This window comes from Urtica dioica, chromosome 4 (assembly GCF_054948205.1).
Source record: "Urtica dioica subsp. dioica isolate 48M chromosome 4, U.dioica_male_clone48M_v1_H2, whole genome shotgun sequence".
Lineage (NCBI taxonomy): Eukaryota > Viridiplantae > Streptophyta > Magnoliopsida > Rosales > Urticaceae > Urtica > Urtica dioica.
In genome coordinates this window covers 8,954,677-8,963,229 of record NC_142759.1, presented here as the reverse complement: position 1 = coordinate 8,963,229, position 8,553 = coordinate 8,954,677, and the positions used below count along the sequence as shown (strand labels likewise).

Here is an 8,553-nt window from a genome sequence, read left to right as displayed (position 1 = left end):
TAAGCTCAATTGTTATTGGAACATAGATATTCCGTTATGTGAAACCCATAATCAGATTCAATAACTTTATGAACAACAAATAGAGACCTTTTCCGTAAGAAAACAGAGAGAGAGAGAGAGAGAGAGAGAGAGAGAGAGAGAGAGAGAGATTATTACTAAGTATGAACGGTAAAACTAACATAAACATAAAATTTGTATTTTTTTTAAGGTTTAAACCTTTGGGGTTTAAAATTTGTATATTAAGTGCTCCTACTTATGGTGCATGTTTTACATAAAGGTTATCCTTATAATATAAATAACAATTACAATTAGAAGTATTGACTACTTTAGGCACGTGATTTTTTATTTTTTATTTGTTATAATTCATAATATAATAAAATATCTCTTAAAAATAAAAACCCTGTGATGCTATTTTTGTAGTAATATTAAATAAAAACAAATGTCGTTTAAAAATACATTTAAAAATAAAATAAAATTAAGTGCGACACATGAGATGACTTTCTCCATACTATAATAGCTCAAAGCACATTGAATAAAAACCCTACGATGCTATTTTGTAGTAATATCAAATAAAAACAAATGTCGATCAAAAAAGACATTTAGAAAACAAAATTAATTGAAGTGCGACACATAAGATGACTTTCACATACTGAACCTCAAAGCACGTTGAAGACGCATAATAAACATCTAAAAGAAAAAAAGAAAAAAGAAAAAAAAAAAACAGGAACCAAAACTATAGTAAGCCTATTAAACAGTACACAAGTAATCACTACGCTCATCGAACATTCTAAACCTATGACAAAGAAGCGGCAAAATTAAACAAAATGGAAACGAGCAACCAAAAAAAGCAGATATGAGAGGGAACTATACTTGGAGTAATTGACACTAATATTAACACATTCCAAAGCATCACATAAAATAGATAATTAAATAATAAAATTGGTCCAACGAGCAGCCACCGAGACATATATAAAAAGATCATGCAGAAACAAAGCCAAGAAGAAACCACCCAAAAATTCTCCATAACAAACAATCAAAATTACCGACGATATAAACCATGCTCGTCTCAATGAACAAGCCAATATCATCAATAGCAAAAATTTGAGAAAGGACTAGAAATACAAACCCGTCACACGCGCAGACGTTTAAATTTTTAAAGGCTTTTCCTGATAAAAAAATTTAACTATGCAAAATTCAATAATAAAAAAAGTGGAAAATGAATAAAATTAAGAAATTATGTAAATTTGTACGAAAGTATTCTAATGATTAATTTTTAAACTCTCTTTCTCGTCTCATTTTCGAGTTAAAAAAAAAATCATCAACTTATCCTATATCATGTATCTCATTTTCAAAAATTCACTGCTTAAATCAAATTTTTCTAAACTTTGTCAAGTATTATCTTCTTCATCAATTTCCGGGTGATCACAACTCTTCTTCTCTCATAAGCTTTAATAGTTTTTAATTATTCTCAAGCTGATCACATACACCATCTGATAGGCCATAAACAGGTTAGTGTGTAATTAGACCAACATAAAACACGTTGCTCCTTAAATAAGTGACATTGTTATTTTAGCAGTAAATTTTTGTTTGAGTTGTCCAAAATAAGACAATTTTAGATGACATGACACAAATTGATTAACCATAGGCATACCGCATATGAAGGGGTATTAATATCAAGAAGAGAAAACAAAATATTAAGCTCAATTCTTGTTGGAACATATTCCGTTATGTGAAACCCATAATCAGATTCAATAACTTTATGAACAAATAGAGACCTTTCCCGTACGAAAACCAAAGAGAGAGAGAGAGAGAGAGAGAGAGAGAGAGAGAGAGAGAGAGAGAGAGAGATTATTACTAAGTATGCATGGTAAAAACTTACATAAACATAAAATTTGTATTTTTTTTAATAATTCAATTTACATCATACGACATACATTATATTATCAATTACATTTACATGAATATTTAAGTATAAATTAAAAGATATAATATTTTATTTAAATGTTAATATTGTGTTTCTTAAATATTGAATTTTCGCCCTCTCATAAAAGTCACCTCACCGGCAAGAGGCCTTATCACCAAATTAAACCTTTGGGGTTTAAAATTTGTATACTAAGTGCTCCCACTTATGGTGCATGTTTTACATAAAGGTTATCCTAATAACATAAATAGCAATTACAATTAGAAGTATTGATTACTTTAGGCACGTGATTTTTTATTTAATCATAATATAATTAAATATCTCTTAAAAATAAAACCCTGTGATGCTATTTTTGTAGTAATATTAAATAAAAACAAATGTCGTTTAAAAAAGACATTTAAAAATAAAATTAAATTAAGTGCGACACACACATGAGATAGCTTTCTCCATACTATACCTCAAAAGCACATTGAATAAAAACCCTATGATGCTATTTTACAGTAATATAAAATAAAAACAAATGTCGATTAAAAAAAGACATCTAGAAACAAAATTAATTGAAGTGCGACACATAAGATGACTTTCACATACTGAACCTCAAAGCACGTTGAAGACACATAATAAACATCAAAATGAGAAAGAAAGAAAAAAAAAAGTAGATATAAGAGAGAACTATACTCGGAGTAATTGACACTAATATTAACATATTCCAAAGCATCATATAAAATAGATAATCAAATAATAAAATTGGTCCAACGAGCAGCCACCGAGATATATAAAAAGATCATGCAGAAACAAAGCCTAGAAGAAACCACCCAAAAATTTTCCATAACAATCAATCAAAATTACCAACGATATAAACCATGCTCGTCTTAATGAACAAGCCAATATCATCAACAGCTAAAATTTGTGACAGGACTAGAAATACAACCCGTCACACTCACGATAATCATTGTAGTATGTCATCATATGTAACAATATAAACACAATATATATATATATATATATATATATATATATATATATATATATAGCACTAATACAAATATATATTTAGACTCTGAACTCTAATTCAAAATCTTATTTAAAAAAAAAGAACTCTAAATCAAAATCACAAATATAACATAATAAACACGCTCATGTAGCAAGAGAAATACATACACAACTATCAGCGTGCAAAAACAAAAACTACAATAATATAACATAACTACACGGGTTTTAGGCTAAAATAGTCCATAAACTTTTATGATTGTGCTATTTAGCTCTCTAAATTCTAATGTATTAATTTAGTAGCTCTTTTAGCCCTTTTTGAAAGAAAAAAAAAATTAACACCTAAACAACTTAAAACACACACATATACAAATTAAATAACTTGTTTACAATTTTGAAAAGTATTATTCATATAAAATAATGCAATGCAAAAAGCAAGCCAGTCACCAAAGATTGTGCAAGTAGTGGCATTCTCAAACTAATAACAATTCAAACTATAGCACAAAACATAAGCCCTTTGAAGAGCTAATACCAGAAGCCAAAAGGAGGAAACTGATATTAGGTATAGCATATATCCACTCTCAGCCTGCAAGCTCGTAATAAAGAGAGCCAAACCATCTTGAAAGAGAAAGAAATGAAATCCAATATACCATCCAGACATAATTTGCCTAAGAGAGTAGACATTAATACCTGACGATCTTGGCTGGAGACATTTATACCATCCAAACCGCTGCTCTCACACACAACAGTGTCAATGGAGACAAGTTTAGAAAGGATGGAAAGACGAGAAGGGTAGACATTAATACCTGACGATCTTGGCTGGAAGATAAGCATCGGTATTGTTGAGATACTAATCTGAGCAATACTGATCGGAGCATCATCTTGCAGAAAATAATCCTCGTTACCGATTTCATTTTACCTCACCAGCACGCAGTTCATTGTCTGATAATTTCATTTTACATACATATGCCAATTTTTTGGAACGGAATTTGGAGTTTGTGGACGTAAAGGACACATATCTGTTCAAATTCATCGCCACTATCTCCATACCCCATGATGTTCTTCAGAAAACTTCTCCCATCTGTTTCCAGTTACATGTCACGATCTAGCCCAAGTAATAAAAAAATATATATAATATTTTGGAACGGAATTTGGAGTTTGTGGACGTAAAGGACACATATCTGTTCAAATTCATCGCCACTATCTCCACACCCAATGATGTTCTTCAGAAAACTTCTCCCATCTTTCCAGTTACATGTCACGATCTAGCCCAAGTAATAAAAAAATATATATAAATCATATACAGCTGAAATTATGATATACATTAGGAGTAATGGAATTATGTCATATATACTCACCACCTAAGAGTCAGCCATGGAGTGCACGAGGTTCTCGAGGGCATGGGAGAAGTCAAAGTTGGGTATTCACTATTCACAACTGCATATCTCCGAGGATTCATCAGGTCAAGTATCAAAATGAGGATGGTTGATGAAGCTATGCCTCTGAGATATGAAATGATAAAGAAATCTTCACTACCGGAACCTGGGAAGAGTACAAGCACTTTAGAAACAGGGAACCATTCAAGAATACTTTATTCTAAGACGCAATCACGTCAGATTTTCTTCAGCTCAAGCAAATGAAAACAAAAACAGAAAAAGAAAAAAACCAAAACAAAAGATAAAAAAAGAAGTTGAAAACCAAACCCGATAGTGTTAAATCTATAGAACAAAACCAAAGACACGGTTAAAAGATGAAGAAGTTGAAAACCAAACCTAAGAGTTTTTATTTTTATTTAAAGAACAAAATCAAACAGAAGCCATAAATATGAAGAGGCTGAAAAGCTAACCTGTTTTTTATGCGTTTGAATTGAGCTATTGACATTTCCGTCCTTGCACATGGCATAGATGAGGCAATTGCGTTAATTGCCTGAATGCAGACACTGTGAGTGAGTTTGGCAAATAAAAGTAGCAGGTAGAAATGTCCACATTAAACGAAAGAAATAGAACATCGAACCATGTAAGTTTTTTTGACACAAAACTAAGCTAGTTAATATATAGTGAAAAAAAAGTAAGGAGACGAGTTTGAGAAATTAATTAAGTTTTTCGAGGCAAAACAATCCTGATGAGCATAGTAACGAGCTGAATGAAACAAACCCTTCTCAACAAGGCCTGTGAATCAGCATGTGAACATATCGGGATAAAATACATCGCCTACCACGTATTAAAAAAAACAGACAGCCCATCAGAAGCATCACGTTAGATTTTGCATTCTACAGACTTGCTTTCGGCTTAAGCAAATGGTGAATACCAAACCTGAGAGTTTTTCTATAAAAATAAAAAAAACAAAGAGAGCAAAACCAAATAGGACAGAACCTTGAAAGACAAAGAAGTTGAAAACCTAATCCGTTTTGGCTGTTAGAAAGAGGTGATGCTCCTACTGCAATTAAAATCCCGAATAATAACTCATTTGCAAAAGCTGGAACGGCCATCAAGAACAAGATCTCCAAGTTCAAATACTGAGTTGCAAATAGAGTAGAAACGCTTACAACAACAGACTTTAGAGCCGATGTTTGAGGCCCCTTGGACGTCCTTCCATACGGTAAATTTGAAATTTGCAAGGCTTCCCAGGTCCACACAGTAAATCTGAAATTTGCAAACACAAATACAAATCCCAACCGCCCATTAGTTAGTTAAATAAACAAGTGTCACTGAAACATGATTTTTATCCTTTATTTGTTCTGCTGTGTCACTTAATTATAACTAGATAAAGTAATGCACCAGTGATTCTAAAGTTATGAAATTTCACACAACGCCAAATTTCCGATCCCTCTTAAAAGACTTATCTTATCGAAAATTATCCTCATTTCAATCCAAACACAGACTCAACACTGTGGCGGAGCACAGCCAAACCTCAAGAGGCCTGGGCCCCCCCAAGCCCTAATTTTCGGGCTAAAAAAAAAAAAAAAAAAAAAAATTCCTAACCTAAATTGATTTTTGGCCCCCCCTCCTCCCCAAATCTGAATCCGCCACTACACACAGCACAACCATAACCAATACCAACTCTATACACTTCTTACGAGGCAGAGGACCAATGGATGAATCGAACTCCAGCCACCACAAATCTACAAGACAAACATCAAGGTGTTAAGAACCACAAAAGGCACCATCACAGAGAAGTCCCCCAATGAAAAAGGTGTACTCCATATATTTACAGCTTTATTTTTCAATAACGACACCACCAAGTCCAGTCTCGGCAGAAGATTGAATTACCCGCTATCCAAACATCGAGGACCAGCAAGCTTGTTGCCGGGGTAGAGAGAATCACAACGATGCTCTCCCGTGATTCTGACCAGCGAGCTCAGTCCTCTACTTTCCTTGCAGCAGCTGAATCAAACTCCGCTACCACACTACAAAAATAGCATCAAGGTGTGAGGGATCACAAAACAAAGGCACCAACACAGAATAGGCCACAACACAGAATAATTAATCTTTGTAAAATTCAGACGATTAAAAGAAGCAAGTGAGAAGTAAGTTTTGAAAGAGAAACCAAAAAAGAAGTTGTTGCAGAGGCCGCTTCACGAAATTAAGGAATAAAAACATCGAACTATTATAAATTCATTTTCTTCACTATCCCTCCTATCTATACAACTAATAAAATAAAAACATCGAACTATTATAAATTCATACCCCAAACTGTTTACTCATAACTTTAATTACCTTTGGCCTGAGATCCTAACAATTGCACACTCTGTACACGTCCATTACATATTAGAAATATGTATACAAATAGTTGCTCTAACATCACTGACATTAGCAAAAGTAATGCTCATCTGCAACTGCAAGTGTTGTTCAGCTTTCCTTGAGGCAATTTAAAATAACGCCACTTGTACAAATCAGTCAATAAAACAAGAGATTGTTCACGTACAACGGTGGTCTAATTACTGGCTTTCTTGATCAGACCTATCTTGCCAAGGGCATTGATCTCCCTCGCCAAAGGACGGGCCGAATGAATCAAACCTTTCTCGCAAAGCCTGTGTGAAGATATTGGGTTAGAAATAAATACAAAACAGGGAAAAAAAAAGTACTCCCTGTTTACAGCTTCCTTGGTTTGAGAATGACGATTTGAATCTGTAAACCTTGGACAGCTCGATCACCACCGCGTGGTCGTGTCTAGTCTCTCTTCTCCACGAGCGTGGTTCCCAGCCGGATCACCGCTACACCGTCGTGGTTCTGTTGACTTCAACGGCACCGATCCCAAGCATAGGCTCTACGGACATATAAGATTGTGAAAAAGAGATTTTTTTTTACCTTTATTCTCACCTTGTTGAGAGAGAGAGAGAGAGTATTTCCATGCTCTAGTAAGAACTACATTCATCTAGCCGGATAAGTCTCCCATTCCAGCCATCGGCCATATATTTATCCACGAGAGAGAGACCACAACGCAACGATCATGACCAGTGAGGCTGTTTGGGAACCAAGTAGAAGTAAATCCATGACTGACAATAGCGTGTTCATACCTCTGCTTTCCTTGCGAATTCACAAGTTCAACAATGAGTCAAGCAAAGCACCAAACTGTGTGGCAGCACCTCTACAAGAAAAAGCATCAAGGTATTAAGAATCACAAATCAAAGGCACCATCACAAAATAGTCCAATGGAAAAATCACCACAGGATCACTTCCGTCGGGGTTTAAGATCCTCACGGAAAAATTCCCTACATCAGTGTGAATATCAGGTATAAATCCATCACTTACCATGTCATCGCAAAATCCAAACCTAAGAGTTTCAATTATTCTTTAAAGAACAAAATAAAAAAGAAGCCATAAATATGAAGATGTTGAAAAGCTAACCTGTTTTTTTATGCGTTTGAATTGAGCTATTGACGTTTCCGGCCTTGCACATGGCATAGATGAGAGAATTGCGTTAATTGCCTGAATGCAGAAACCGTGAGTGAGTTTGGCAAATAAAAGCAGCAGGAAGAAATGTCCACATTAAACTGAAGAAATAGAACGTCAAACCATGTAAGTTTTTTTTACACAAAACTAAGCTAGTTAATATATAGTGAAAAAAAATTAAAGAAACATGTTTGAGAAATTAGTTTAATTTTTCGAGGCAAAACAATCTTGATGAGCATATTAACGAGCTGAATGAAGCAAACCCTTCTCGACAAGGCCTGTGAATCAGCATGTGAACAGATCGGGTTGAAATACATCGCTTACCGGGTCGTCGCAAAAAACCAAACAGCCCATCAGAAGCATCACGTTAGATTTGCATTCTACAGACTTGCTTTTGGCTTAAGCAAATGGAGAATACCAAACCTGAGAGTTTTTCTATTAAAAAAAAATTAAAAAACAAAGAGAGCAAAACCACATAGGACAGAACCTTGAAAGACAAAGAAGTTGAAAACGTAATTTGTTTTGGCTGTAAAAAAAAGGTGATGCTCCGAATGCAAATAAAATCCCAAATACTAACTCATTTGCAAAAGCTGGAATGGCCTTCAAGAACAAGATCTCCGAGTTCAAATACCAAGCTGGGAAGAGAGTAGAAACGCTTACAACAACAGACTTTAGAGCCGATATTTGAGGCCCCTTGGACGTCCTTCCATACAAACAAACCGCAGCGATACCGCAAGGCTTCCCAGGTTC

General features: G+C 34.4%; 1 long non-coding RNA gene across 1 annotated transcript; it reads right to left on the bottom strand.

Moving 5' to 3' along the window:
• Positions 1-3,226: 3,226 nt before the first annotated feature.
• On the bottom strand, positions 3,227-8,322 carry LOC149400125 (uncharacterized). Its single transcript, XR_016296682.1, has 10 exons — positions 7,759-8,322; positions 6,836-7,622; positions 6,628-6,746; positions 6,181-6,317; positions 5,893-6,032; positions 5,457-5,553; positions 4,758-4,837; positions 4,270-4,453; positions 3,718-4,176; positions 3,227-3,641 (listed from the first exon to the last, which is right to left on the bottom strand). It is a non-coding gene; the product is annotated as an uncharacterized LOC149400125 (long non-coding RNA).
• Between the last annotated feature and the right edge of the window lie 231 nt (positions 8,323-8,553).